Source organism: Gorilla gorilla, chromosome 3 (assembly GCF_029281585.2).
Source record: "Gorilla gorilla gorilla isolate KB3781 chromosome 3, NHGRI_mGorGor1-v2.1_pri, whole genome shotgun sequence".
NCBI lineage: Eukaryota > Metazoa > Chordata > Mammalia > Primates > Hominidae > Gorilla > Gorilla gorilla.
In genome coordinates, this window is record NC_073227.2 from 152,870,355 (window position 1) to 152,886,175 (window position 15,821).

General features: G+C 35.7%; 1 long non-coding RNA gene across 1 annotated transcript in view; it reads left to right on the forward strand.

Moving 5' to 3' along the window:
* Positions 1-5,680: 5,680 nt before the first annotated feature.
* Positions 5,681-15,821, forward strand: part of LOC129532951 (uncharacterized) — an 82,656-nt gene continuing 72,515 nt past the window's right edge. Inside the window, exon 1 of the long non-coding RNA XR_008678927.2 lies at positions 5,681-5,872. This is a non-coding gene — a long non-coding RNA (uncharacterized lncRNA). The remainder of the gene's footprint in view (positions 5,873-15,821) is intronic.

Sequence of the window (15,821 nt, forward strand, 5' to 3'; positions counted from 1 at the left end):
TATGGTTTGAGAACCTCCGCCTAGATTTCAGAGGATTTATGGAAATTCCTGGATGCCCAGGCAGAATTCTTCTGCAGAGATAGGGCCGTCATGAAGAACCTCTACCAGGGCAGTGTGGAGGGGAAATGTGGGGTTGGAACCCCCACACAGAGTCCCCACTTGGGCATTGCCTGGTGGAGCTGTGAGAAGAAGGCCACATTCCTCCAGACCCCAGAATGCTAGATCCGCTGACAACTTGCGCTTTGTGCCTGAAAAAGCCACAGGCACTCAATGCCAACCTGTAAAAACAGCTGCAAGGACTGTACCTTGCAGGGCCACAGGGGCAGACCTTCCCAAGGTGATGGGAGTCCACTTGTTACATCAGTGTGCCCTGGATGTCAGACATAGAGTTAAAGGATATTATTTTGGAGCTTTAAGATTTAATGACTGTCTTGCTGGATTTTGGAGTTTCATGGGGCCTGTAGCCCCTATCTTTTGGCCAATTTCTCCCTTTCAGAATGGGAGCATTTACCCAATACCTGTACCCACATTGTATCTTGGAAGTGACTAACATGTTTTTGATTTTATAGGATCATAAGCAGAAGGGACTTGCCTTGTCTCAGATGAAACCTTGGACTTGAACTTTTGAGTTCATGATGGCATGAGTTAAGACTTTGGGGGACTGTAGGGAAGGCATAATTGATGTTGCGATGTCAGAAGCACATAAGATTTGGGAAGGGCCAGGAATAGAATAATATGGTTTTTTTCTGTGTTCCTACCTAAATTTTTTCTTGAATTGTAATTCCCATGTGTCGAGAGAGGGGACTGGTAGGAAGTGATTGAATCAAGGAGACAGATTTTCCCCATGCTATTATCATAATAGTGAGTGAGTTCTCACGAGATCTGATGATTTAAAAGTGTGGCACTTCTCCTTTGCACCTGCTCTCTTCTGCCACCATGAAGGATACGCCTTGCTTCTCCTTCACCTTCTGCCATGATTGTAAGTATCCTGAGGCCGCTTCAACCATGCAGAACTGTGAGTCAATTAAACCTATTTTTTTAATTACCTGGTATCAGGTAGTTCTTTATAGCAGTGTAAAAACAGACTAACACAATCTGATAGTTAATACTAATTTGAGACTTATGGTGCACTTCTGATTTTTCTGTGGGGTGCTGTAGTCTAAGTAATTGATGACAATTACACAGGTGGCTGTATGTATAAATGACTGAATTCCAATAACGGCCCTGGACACCAAGGCTCATGTGAGCTTTTCTGTGGCAATACTTCACATAATTTGCCACACATTTTTGTTGGGAAAACAAGTGCTTCTGTGCGATTCTGCTGAAATAGAGTGCCTGAATGCTTTTATCTGGTTAATCTTAGGACTTTTCTCATACTTTTTTTTAATTTGTTGACTTTATTATGTATCTTTTCATTGTAATATACTATACTCATGATTATAACAGTTCTTCTTAGAGTCTTCTTGCAAATTTTTGTGGCTGTTGAGGGTCTTGAGATCTCTCAACCCAAATATATATTCTGTTTTTATTTTCTTCCCTAATTTATCAAACTGTATAATTCAAATGCATATATAATTCAGATTATAAAGGCTATTTTAATGATCAGTCACTAGCAAAGAGAGTATGGCTTTCATAAGTTGGAACTAAAAACTTAGCCAACATCTGAGAAATTTATGTTTTCTAAGCACCATGACAATGGTTTTATATGATAAAGCACTCTTTAATTGTATGTTGTCAAATTCGATAACATGAAATTATGAAAATTAGATTACTCTCCATAAAGTAGTATTATTAGGCAAAACTGACCCCTATATCCTTCCTTTGAGTAATTATTCTAAACTGTGTCTGGTATAATGTCCCTTGGAATATTGGAAAAAATAATGACAATGAATTTACATTTTGAAGTAAGCTTTTCAAAGATATTTAATATTTACTTCTGTCACCAAACTATTAAATTTCATTTGTGTTCTTGTACTTTATAAGTAGTATATTGGTGTTATGAATTAGTCAGTGGCATGCCTTCTGAAAATGTATAGAAAGTGTGATGAAGCAGAAAAATGTTGCGCCTATAAGAGAACATAAAAGTGAAAGAAAATGCTCTATTATTCACATAAATTTACTAGTGATATTTGTATTGAAATATTTATTTGCACATAAGTATATACAGGCACACAATTAAATGTTGATAATCTGATGTATGAATATTTCAGATCGAATCTTCTTTATGCAGTATTACAATTGCTGTTTATTCTATCTTGTTCTTCTCTATTTGTTTATTGGAGTAACAATTTTGTGAATACCTTCAGTGTAGAAAGTGTTAGAGAAGGACTTTTAAGCCCAAAACAATTACTTCCTTTCCCCTGAGACACCATGACTCAGATGAACTTTAAAAAGAATGTACTTACTAGTTCAGCTTCTCTAGGTAACTCTAACTTACTTTTGTTTTGAAAGGTGACTCAGACCATTTCCAGAAGGGATTCTGGAAGAGATAACTTATTAAGGAAAAATAACTTTAAATAAAATTATGCTTCTGGCAAAATGGGTATTTTATCTTTTATGTGGGTGTGGGAAAACATGTCCCCCAAACTCTAAAGCCAAAATAACATCCAAAAATGTATTTTGTTGATTATTTATTACATTGGTCTCTTTATTTGGTACACAAAACTGGTAACTAAACTTTTGCTTAGTCTTTAATGAGCTAAAGTTATTCTGATCATAATTCAGTTTATCTTGATATAAAAAATAGAATCACTTTGTAAAAGAATGGGGATAAGAGTAAAGTTATTTTCTTTCCAAGAACTTGAATCTCAACTTCCAGTACTTCTTAATTTTCAATTCTCCGCTCCCGACGAGTTACCAAAACCAAAATTAACACAATTCAGGGAGACTCTGTAGCCATGTTGATGTCTTCTTTTATAACTTTCTTACTTAAAAAGTACCCTTTTGGTGCCTGCATTAAAGTTATTCTTACTAAAGGTCTAAGTAAATATTTAAATTACTTTAACCATATGTCTCATCATGTTTTTGGTACAAAATTAGTTCTCACAGATATATAATTCATCTAGAAGTACTTAATACATTCTTGCCAGTATAGCTTTTTAAAAATCAGATGTGTAGGCAAACCTAAAAAATTTTATATAGCAATTTGCTACAGTTCATAATGTTTTAATTCTATTTATATATTCTTTTTTCACAGGACAGAAAGTTAATAAAGTAACATTTATTTGCTCTATATAAAGTTTCCCAGAAAAGAGCTTGTGCTAGTGCCATATTGTATAAAAACAACTTTCAAATTGCTTCTCAATCCTATCAGACCCAATGTCTCTATTTTATAAAAGCTCTATTTAGTGTTTCCTTTATTATCTTGAAATGAAATGCATAAGGTTATAATTTAACTACAACCATATTTTTAAAATTATTATGCTGCACTAATTGTAACATAATGAGAAATAAAAGGGAAATACATTATATTTCAATGTGTAAATGTCTGGACTGTACTACATAAATGATATAATAAAGTAGTTAGGAGGTTGCATTCATGTGTGTATTAACTCTACATGTAAACTCTACAAATCCAGACGAATAAAGGCGATTTTTGTGTTAATTCAAATACCATGAATAGTGCTTCCATCTATGATTTAGCTAGAGTTAACAATATTTAATAACTTTCCCAACAAAATAAAGTACAGTCATCTGTCCACATATACAGTGATTGAATTTCTATTTATATTAAAATAATGTAGATAATATTTTGTGTTTACATATAAATTAGTGTGAGGTTCTAGGTGCATGTAACTAATATCTGGCTTTTCACATATGTGAATGACTGGTTGGATATCCAAGCCGTGCTCGGAATTGGGAGCAAATCTTTGTCGATAACTCAACATATTCAAAGACACCAAGAATCTTTGGTATCTGTTTTGCTACTTCAGTGATTAAAAATCAAAAAGACCATGAGTTTCAAACTCTTCAGATAGTCCCTCAACTTATGAAGTCACAAATTATCTTTTCAAGCTTACTATTTGCTGTGCATTTAAAATTGATTATGAATCAGTTGTCAACACCATTTCACAAATGAGCAATACTTGTTGTATCAGTAAGACAAACCTGAGAATAAGAAGCTCTTCTTTAACTTAGTAGGAACTTCAAAAAACTTCTACATAAAAACTTTATGAAGTTTTTTTCCTGGTAAAATGTTTTTAAATGTTACTATTGTCTTGGGTCAATTTGGAGGACTTCAAATAGTATACAAGCAATTATTTATCATGTGTTACAGAATATTTGTTTTCAAATGTAGAAATTTAATCTGACTTCACAAAAATTTTGTTTAGTGTCCTTTAAGATCTTTTTGTTAAGTTATGTAATAAGTAAAAATCTCACTTATAAACTTAATTACATTGACATTTATTATTTGTTCTTGTCAGGAAATGGTGCCATTATTATTTAACACATTGTTTCATTTTATAAGTAATGAATTTATTATTTATTTATTTATAGAGTCAGAGTCTGGCTCTGTCACCTAGGCTGGAGTACAGTGGTGTGATCACAGCTAACTGGAACCCTCAAACTCCTGGGCTCAAGGTATCCTTCTGCCTCAGCCTCCTGAGTAACTAGAATAGTTGGTGTGTGCCATCATGCCCAGCTATTTTTCTGTTTTTTTCCTTTGGTGGAAAGAGTCTTGCCACATTGCTCAGGCTGGTCTCAAACTCGTGGCCTGAAGCTATCCTTCCAACTCGGCTTCCCAAAGTGCTGAGATTACAGGCATTAGCCACTGCAGCTGGCCTCATTTTATTAGTTTTAGTTATTGTAAATATTAAAAATATTTTAGAATTTTGAAATTTGACACAATTTAATTATTGACATTATTGATGGATACATTAATATCAATTAATGTGGATTAGCACTGTAGGAGTTTTCTTAGACTGAAAACTTAGTTTTTTCATGGGTTGTAAAAGAAAATGTTGAAATACATTCATGATATGTATTAGTAAATATATGCAATTATTTTAAATCTGGAAAATGTTAGTTCAGATACAATTCTTTTATGATAGCATAAACATAATCAACAGTTTTTTAGGAAAATACATTATTAAGGCACTATATTGTCACATTGGAATAAACAGTATACAGAATATAAAGGCAGTTATGAGATTCTGTATTATTATACAGTATACAATAGTAAAATGCTATTGTTATAATAACAGTTTTGTTATAATAAAATTATTATACAGTGCACAAAAATAATAGAACATAATTAATTGTCAAAACATCAATTAAAAACATCTAAATATTTTGTAGAAAAGAAGCAGGGCTATCTTCTTGATATTTGAGAGAATAGAATCATGTGAATAATGAGGTAAAATAGCTTTTGTATGGTATTTGCTGCATTATGAGGGTGTAGCCAGAGTCCAAGATGGTTCCCAATGATACCTGCCTCTTGTTGTATATACCCCGGTAGTTTGCTCCCATTCTGTATCAGGTTTGATCTGTGTGACCAATAGATTATGGTAGAAATATTTATAGGTCATTTCTATGGCTAGGCCATGAAAGGCATTGGTCTCTCTCTGCTTGCTTTCTTGGATCACTGGCTGTGGAGAATGCCAACCACCATGTCATAAACACGTTCAGGCAACCTGTGGAGAGAACAGTGTGGCAAGGAAATAAGGTCTTTTGCCAACAGCCAGTGAAAAACTGAGGCCTCCTGTTCTCCCAAAAGCCATGAGAGTGAACCATCTTGGAAGTTGCTCGTCCAGTCCTAGTGAAGTCTTCAAATAACTGCAACCCCAGCTGAAAGCTTGACTGTTGTTGAGAGACCCTAAGCCAGAACCACAGAGCTGAGCCACTTCTGGATCACTGGACTTCTGTCTGAAACGTGTGAGATAATAAAAGTTCGTTTTACCATGCTTGGTTTTAAGATATTATGATACACAATGAGTAACACATGCAGATGTCCTTCATCTTTATCAAATGACAGTATGCGTGAAATAATCTGAACACAAAAGTGCTCTATGGAGTTCATTAGTCTTTCTCTTTATGCTAAATAGGTACTAAAAATTAAAAGCTTATGTAACTTCAAAAACTATGCTCTCATAACATACATAACTTAGAAATATATTAAACAATAAAAATATGTGTTTCTCAGATCTTAAAAGATCATTTTCAAATATTGAGTTGTATATGATGGTAGAAATTAAAATTTAAAATATTCTGCTATGCAAAAATAGAACAATCATTCATTTACAGAATATGGAAAATATGTATCAAATCATTCTATCAACTGCTCTAATGTCTATAATCTATATTATAAATGAAATAACAGTGGATATCTGTGCTAGTTTTTTGAAAAAGTTTGCTCAAAAATATTTATATCCTCTTTTTCTCTAGAGCACTGTTCCGGGTCCTGGAACAAACCCAATTTTATATCTTTGTTCCTTTTCCCTCCCTAACTGACCTACCATTCACAGGCATGTTCTTAAAATACCACTCTTATGACTTGAAGCTCAAATACAGTTTGTATTTTGAGAAATCTTTCACATATAATGAGCAGAACAAAAAGATGGTAGCACAGGGTCGATGGCAGAAGAGGGGCAAAGCTCAGCGTTAACAGGGAAAATAATAAAAAATAAATGTAGGCTTGGTGCAAATGCTGAAAATCACATGGTAAAAAGTCGAAGTTATCGCTCAGTGTCAGGAAGGAGGAATTACGAGAGACTCAAATTCCTGAAGGAAATCATGAATGACCTGGATAGGGCTAGCAAAGCATACTTCCAAAACGAGAGGGATGGAGAAGCAAAGCAGCTCATTGGCAGCAATCCCACCCAGTCCCTCCTCATCGTGGAGATGGAGAGCAGTGCTTCGGCCAAAGACATGAATGGAACCTTGAAGCTTGCTTTTCCAGACTGATTTCCCTCAAAAGTTTACCATGCTCTTCAAGGGGACAATGAGCCTGAAGAGATCACATGCTTGTGTCAATTACCCCGAAATGCAGCCAACTGGAACTTAAAAACCAGCGAGGGGATGCAACAAGTGTCAGGCTTCAAAGACCCCAAAGGTGGTGGCAAAGATGTGCTCGCCCAGGCCATAGGCAATAACGTGGGATGCCAGCAGGAGGTGCTACGACTGGTCACTGAAATAAAGGGAGGGCCAGCTGCCACTCAGAAGCTCCCACCCTCAGTCGGATGTGTCAGTCCAGCCAGGAGTTCTTCGTTTGTCACAAGGACGTTTGACCTTTGACACCTTTAAACAGCCCCATCTGTCCTCCTAACAGTAACTGAAACACTTCTGAGAGCCGTCATGTGACTCAGTGCCCCTTTACTTTTCTACCCTGAGCGCTAGGTGTCAGCACTGCATGTCTGGAACCACTAATTTGGGATTGCTATTTATCATGCTTGCTTTTGTAGATACAGTTCTCCAAGCATGAGGTTTCTGGATCTGCAAATAGGAACAATTTTTGATGCAAAGAATAAAAGGACCAAGTAAGAAGAAAGAAAGAAAAAGAGAAAGGGAAGGGAAGGGGAGGGGAAGGGGAGGGAAGGGGGAGGGAAGGGGAGGGGAAGGGGAGGGAAGGGGAGGGGAAGGGGAGGGAAGGGGAGGGGGAGGGGGAGGGGAGGGGAAGGGAAGGGAAGGGAAGGGAGGAAGAAGGAAGGAAGGAAGGAAGGAAGGAAGGAAGGAAGGAAGGAAGGAAACAGTTGAGGACCTTTCTTAGGATAATTGAACTTCTTTCACGATAACAGTATAACTCCAGCTCCATGACAATTACCTTACAATTCTAGTTCTCTAATGTAGGGAATCGAGCAAATGTATAATTGTATATTTTATCTGGTTTTGCTTTATACATTATTAGGTTGAGAGCAAAATTCTTTGCAGGTTTTTACATCCTAAACAAAAACAGGGGTCTTTTCTCTGGCTTTGGACATTTCGATGGTAAAATCAAAACGTTCCCTTTACCAGCCTGGGAAGCTGAGCACTGATGCTATCTGCTTGAACTTAGCCAAACTATCTGTCTGCAGAATGGTGGGAGATTTCTTCCTACACCTCAGAATATTTGCCAGGCTTTGGAGTCACAGCGTAGCCTCATTAATGTTTGAAAATCCACCTGTTTGAAATCTCTTCAGATCCCTTGAATGTGGGAGAAGAGGGGCCTGTGAGCTCCTAGAATGCCTTCTTTCAGCACTGTTGCCTCACCCTCAATAATTTTTTTCCCTGACAACCTAGAGTTTCTCTTCTTGATTTTTCTCAGCTCTCCTGCTCTGTCCAGATGCATTCTAATAGGTACATTGCACTTGTTAACTTAAACAAAGTAAAGCCCCACAATTTATCAATTTGGAAAAGAAGAGGAGACTTTATTTCTTATAAAGGGTTATATCCTGCAAGTTGGCTATCTCACAGGTGGAGAAGCACAGCCTCCAGCAGAGACCAGAGACAGGCACTTTGAAGGAGGAGGTGTTGGGGTAGGAGCTTTATGCTAGACAGATTGGCCAAACATAAATATTCAACAGGTTACAGGAAGGTCTAGGAGTATTCATGAAGGTGGTCATGATGCTTGTGTATTGAACAAACAAGCATGTAATGTATGACCCATGTTCACTTTGGGGTGGAGACTTAACATTTAAATGTATTACATTCAGGACCTATACATCAAAAGGTATTTTCAGGGCACAAAGGCCCACAAGTGCACAGTCTCTCTAAACAGGCCAGAGCCATGGTCGGTGGTGGTCTTTTTATCAGAAGAAAGTAACTGAAATCAGTGTCTTGTCCAATGAAAGCTGTAGTTATGGCCAGTAGAACAGGGATTCGGTTAGTGTCTGTGAGCTGGATGTAATTGTTTTAATATTGCTTATCTCCAGGCCAGTGCTTGTTTAGCTGCTAGAGAAAAAGAAAAACATGATGGTAGAACATAGTCATTCTTTAAGTGTAGGGGTGCAGGACTTAACCCTTGCCTGGCATGGACTTAGGTCCTGTTTATAATTTGATGTTGCCACGAAGAGTCTGTTCTGTCAGTCTTATGATCTCTTTTTTAACAGTAGTGCTGATCAATTGTATCTAAACCATAAAGGTGAGGGGAGGGGGCGTGTATAATGAGGTGTATCTGACCTCCCATCCTGTCATAGCCAAGAACTCAGTTTTAAGGTTTTACTGGGGTTCCATTGCCCACAAGATGGTCCATTCAGTCAGTGGGAGGGAGGTGACTCGGATTTTATTTTTAGTTTACACACTTGATGGATGGAGTCTCTTCAACACAGAGTGACCACCTCAACTCTCCTCCATTCTCAGCTTTTGGTGTATTACAACTGAACATTTAATAAATGCCTATGAAAACATGTGGCAGGTAAGTGGAGCTTTGGATTCACTTTGTGCCTGAGGCTCTTTGGAATTTTGATCTGTCACACCAGCCCAAGAACAGATACTGAATTTTTCTGAAAAGTTCAGCTGCTTTCATCTTCCTTTGTCACAGAGGCCTTGTGTCTTCTACCCATAGTTCCACCATAGGTAGAAGTTCCCCCATGAAAGCTCATATGAAGAGCTTTTCATTTTCTGGAATTTATTCCACCTAGGTTTCTTTGAGTCCTCAAACCTGTCATCATTTTAAAGGAAACTATAATTTTATGGCATACTTAGATTGTTAGTTTTTTAATGTGAACACAATCTCTTGCAAATTTTCACATCCAAACTGGAGCAGAACATGTACTTATTTATTTTTAAATTTTTTATGTTTGCATCTTTAACATTTTGGGGGAATTCATTAAACAGTTAAATCTGAGTGAGCCACATGTATTCATAATAGTTTGCAAGGGAAGTGCCTAAATTAAAATGCTGTTTCAAACACTGACTTCTTGGGGGATTTGTTATTGCAAACATATTAGCAAAGCAGTGAGCAGAAAAAGTGATGGTTCTATAAAAATAGCAGGAAGCTGTCTTTACTATCAAAACCTTCTATCATATTGTTTTTTTCCAACCACAAAAAAACCCCACACATTTGAGAGGAAAGAAATTATCCCTCCAGATTGAGTCCCAAGGAGGCATTTGCTTTCACCTTTAGGGATCAAACCAAAAGAGGCAATACTTGCATTCTGGAACTTTGCCTCTGGAAGCTATTTTTAAGCTACTAATATTTTATTATCTCATCTTAATTTCTTATTTTTCACACCTGGAATAATTTATTGACACCCTATCTAGTTTCTTATTACAGTCTTCCTTTTATTGAATATTCTTCCCTAATTATATTGAACAAACTAAAACAATATAGCCATAATATTAATTTTCTTTTAAACAAGTCTGCTCTGCATGGCATAAAGATGCCAATGGAGGGGAAGAAACAGTAAGACACTTTAACTAATTAAACTGGTATTTTGTATTAGAAAATATCATTTTTCTAAAATTATATTAGTTTATATTTCTTGATTGTTTACTTCATGCTAAGCATAATTTTAAGTTTATTATGATAGATTGATTCAATTAATTCTCACAACAACTCTGTGAGGTGATTAATATTGTTGTCATAATCCCTGTTTTACAGATAAAAAAGGATAGGTTAAAATATTGTTCAAGGTCAAAAAGCTACTATGATACTTAGTTGGTTATTTTAGTCTTCTCTAAGACCTAAAAATGTAACCAATATACTATTCTGCCTTCTTTGATAGATTGGTTTACTTGGAAATAGTAACAGGACATAAGCTGTATGTCTAAGTCAATCATTTAAAAGAAGTGGTAATTACAGGCTCACACCTGTAATCCCAGATCTTTGGGAGGCAGAGGTAGGCAGATCACTTGAGGCCAGGAATTTGAGACCAACCTGGGCAATATAGTGAGATACAATCTATACAAAAATATTTAAAAAACAAAAATTAGCCAAACACGATGGCAGACACTTCTGGTCCCAGATACTTGGGAGGCTGAGGTGGGAGGATCATTTGAACAAGGGAGGTCAAGCCTGTAGTGAGCGATGATCATTCCACTACTCTCCAGCCTGAGTGGCAGAGTTAGAACCTGTCTCAAAAATAAATAAATAAATAAATAAATAAATAAATAAATAAATAAGTAAAAGAAGTGGTAAAATTGCTTTTGCTTCATTTGGCTTTATTTTAAAATCATAAATCTGTGAAAAACTAGATTAATTTTGATTGTATAGTTTAATTAGATAATTTAAATTTTACTTTCTGTAAACACATTTTTAGAAGTAAAGGATCAATATGAGTTTAATATTCCTATGAATATGCTAATGAAAATCTGATCATCAGGGTCAAAAGCAACTGGAAATAACTTGGGTAGTTATTCCACTTTGATAGTGGCAGGAGGAGGCTGCAAATTTAGTAGCCAGAATTTAACTCAATAAATTTTCATCCCTATTCCTGGTCTAGGGAGTAGTAATCATAACAATAATAATTAGCATGTATTATACACTTCTTCAGTGTGAGATGTTATCCTAAGTATAGATTACTTCCATGTGTTCAATATCGGACAGACAATATTTTCCTATTTAAACTTCCACTTATAAAGAGATGAAATTTATTAATAATAAATATTATAAAAATCAGAACTATATATCAAATATCTATGCTTATGCAGAAGCAGGAAAATAAATTCCACCCATTAACCTTTTCAGAGATTTGAATCTATGAAAATTACATGTAGGACTACCTTGGTGAATATGAAGACTTTTCCTTTGAAGAAGGCAAGGTGAATTTGGAGAAGAATTCCGTCCTGAGCTGCTAGATCCTTCCTCTAATCATTAATCTAAAGATCATCTAATAGCACTTTCTAAAATACTCTGTATCTAATTCCCATTCAATAAAATAAATTTAATTGATCAGTAAGTAAAATACTAAATTAGGGTATCATATTAGTTCTAGGATACACAGTCAAGTTTAATTACTAATGTAATAATGAAAAAAATACAGTATTTAGACTAGACCTGTTATAGAGTAAAAATCTATAGTTTTGTAATATGGAGTTATAAGATTGGCATGTCATTCCTGGTCCGATAATCGACTCTCAAATTAAACTTGTGTAAGTAATTAACCTCTGTGTGACCAAGTTTGCTCATCTGTAAAACAGATGCAATAATTATTATCGTCTACCCTGTAGGCATAGTGTGAGGATTAATGAGGTAATTTTTAAAAGCGAGTTCTTCGAAAGGTATTTTAAATTTATAACATCTTGCTATCTGTCCTAGGCTATTTTCTTTATCTTCATTATATACTTACAAAGTCCAAATGCTTTAAACAAATTTATTTTTTTAATTTTTTGAAATTTTAGATGGACCAGTTCTCACTGAGAGACCTAGGTGCGTGGGAAACTAGAGTTGAAATACAATAATAATAATGCAAATATTATTCAATATTTCTGTGATTTTCTTATATCTATATTTTATAGTGAACATTGTTTGGGGAAGTGATTTTATTTTCTGAAAGTTCAAAATTTCAAAAATTTTAGGTTCCGTTTTGAATCGAAAAATTAGATACAGAAGGCTGTTGTTATCTATTTGAAGTGAAGTTTCTCAGTCTCAGCACTATTGACATATTGGACAAGATTATACTTTGTTTTGGGGAACTATCCTGTTTATTGCATGAAATTTAGAAGCAAACTTGGTCTCTACCCACTTGATGCCAGTAACAATCCGCTAGTGCTGAGAATCAAGTCTCCAGATATTGACAATTGTTGCCTACAGGGCAGAATTGCATTAAGTAGAGAATCACTGCTGTAGAGGACTTAGAGTGAGTGGCTTGTCCAATCTGTGTGGTACAGGCAATTTGAACAGTCTTGAATTGGAGGAAAGCACACGTATACACACGCCCATCGAAGGTGATTGTATTACCTGATTTGCCTAGTATTGTTCTGGTTTACAATTGGTATACTTACATCCAGCCTCATTTACAATTTGTAGCACATTTTAAAATATGCAGCGGAGTATCAATATTAATTTCATGCAGTAAAACAAACCAGGGATGATTTTGTTGGCCTACAGTTTGTAATTCTGGCATCTTTCATTTTTGAGGAGTCTTGTAATGTGTAAAATGTATATGAAGTGAATAGAAGTTTCACTTGAAGACATTTTAATATGAAAAGTGTTAATTTTCTTATTCAGTCTGTCCTTTTCTAAGTCAGTGTGACTAACACTTCCCTTACAAGGCTAGTATGCCGAGGCCTATGAAGGGGAGTAGGTAGAGCATCCAACAACTTCTTTAGATATCTGATGGTGGTGGGATAATGCTGCAGCCTATGCCAGTCACCTGGTGTACCAGCTAACCACGCTTTGGCAGTGCTATGGCCTGAAATGTATGTAAGTGGAGATTCAAGGTAGTCAATTAATTGGGATTCAGTAGGAAAGGTGGGAACCTATACGTTGACTCTAAGAAAATCTAAACAAAATAGAGACTGTGGAATCCTACTCCAGATCATATATTTTGTTGTGGTTGGTTTTACCAAATAGTGAAAATCTGCAATAACTGATTTTATTGTGTGACTTTTTCTTTTTATAACTCTTTTAGTGGGAATGAGTGTAAATAAATGAAGCTGATATTTAAAGGAAAAAAAAGTAACAAATTGTTGAGCATACACCATGCCAGAATATTTGTTGAGTTTTTATGGCAACAAACATGGAGGACATTTGATATCAGTGATCACATGACAATCAGAAAGCAAAAAATTTCCAAAGAAATATCCACATCTACTTGAAGAGTAAGTAGATGTTTTAGCTATTTAAATGTTTCCAAAGATGATACATTAATCGATGCAGCTGCAGAAAGTGCATTTATATAGAACCCTTTGAACTTCAGTTTTCATTGATCAAATAGCTGTTACTCTAAATTACTTTTAAAAATTTTCAATTGCAAATTTCCTTATGCATGAAGGAAATGTGACACAGGCTTTTACAGTTTTAATTCAATTAACAGCAGAACTTACCAGTTAATTAAAGTTAATTTATATATAGTTAATTTTATATCAACAGATGCTTCAAACAGAAAGACACTGAGGTTCAACTCTTAAATTAGAGTTTGAGTTTTTTACCTAATCTTTGGGAAAAAAGCAAAGCTTTTCAAAGCACATTCAACTGAAAGTGAAAATAGAGATGCTTTTGGTAAACTTAGTTAAAAAGTAAAATACATAGGTTTTGCTTCACAGTATTTGCTATTTTAATAAAAACAAAAATACAAAGTTTCTGGAAGATAACACCATAATTTAATAATGTTCATATAAATTAAGAATTATGGAAGCAGAAATATATATATATATATATTTACTTCTTCAGGAGCAATGGAAAATTATCAATAAATTACTTCATAGAACACCAATAATTTTACCTTTTATAGATTTTGAGTTAGAATTCAAGAAAATAATTCATTTTTTTCAAGCACAAAAGATGTCTTTATTGGCACATAGATCCAAAGGACAAGATGCGCTGGTATGGAGATGACATTGAAGATGACTGCCTTTCCTTTTCTTCCTCTTTGATGAGTCATCCTCCTCCCTTAAAGCACAGGGCCTGGGGTCCCAGCCTCCAGACTCAGACCCCTACAACTTGGGACAGAGGAAAGGCCATGATTACAACATTCTGGGAAAAGTCCTGAGCTGGGTTACATGTTCAACTCCTGGGCTAATTGCGGAGGCAGTAGTTGGAGTTCGGGCGGGCAGCGGACCTTAAAAACAGCACCCATAAATCCTCAGATAACAGCACCCCAACCTCCATCTGTCCCAGCAGAGTCAGCTAAGGAATGGTGGCTGGACCTTTCCTGCTCCAGGAGGCCAGAGCTGTGCTGGGAACCCCAGCCTTGTAGGGTCATGTGGCTGACAAAGTGCAGCTATTAATACTTTTTCTGCAAGGGTGGAGAGCCACTGCCGCAGGTGTTGAGGAACTAGTGTCATGTTTGTAGGCAGCTCCCAAGTCTGTCTTTGGCTGTCCTGTGCCTCTCACCCAAAACATGGAGATGTTGAGATTTATATTCCAAAAAGCATAGGATATCATATGATGCCAAAATCACTCTTGTTAGTATTTACCCAAAAGAGGTGAAAATTATGTCATCACAAAAACCTGCACACAAATGTTTACAGCAGCCCTATTCACAACTGACAAAATTTTAAATCAACCAAGATGTCCTTCAATAGGTGAATGGATACATAAACTGCAGTACATCCAAGCAATGGAATATTATTCAGCACTAAAAAGAAATGAGTTATCAAACCATAAAAAGACATGGAGGAAACTTAAATGCATATAATTAAATGAAAGACGTAAATCTGAAAAGGCTACATACTATGTATTTCCAACTAAATTACTTATCGAAGAAAGCAAAACTATGGCGATAACAAAAAGATTAGTGGTTGCTAGGGGTTGGGAGCTGTGAGGGATGAATAGGCATAGCACAGAAGATTTTTAGGGCGGTGAAATTATTCTGCTATAATATTCCCATGGGTAGATACCACAATGGTTAATGCATGCCATTATACATTTGTCAAGACCCATAGAATACACGGTACCAAAAGTGAACACCAATGTAAACCATGGACTTTGGGTAAGAATGGTGTAACAATGTAGGTTCGTCAGTTGTAATAAATGTTCCACTCTTGTGTGGGACATGGATAGTGGGGTGGTTGTACATAGTGGGGACAGGGGGTACATGAGAATTCTCTGTAATTTCCCGACAATATTGCTGTGAACTTAAAACTGCTCTAATGATTAAGTTTATTAAAACAAACAAATAGAAAGTATGGGAGGATATGAACAAATTAAGTGTACACAAATACTTAACAATATTTAATTTTGAAATTTTAATTGCATTTTGAAATATACCAACTTATGTGACAAATCTTTTGATTGTATGCCA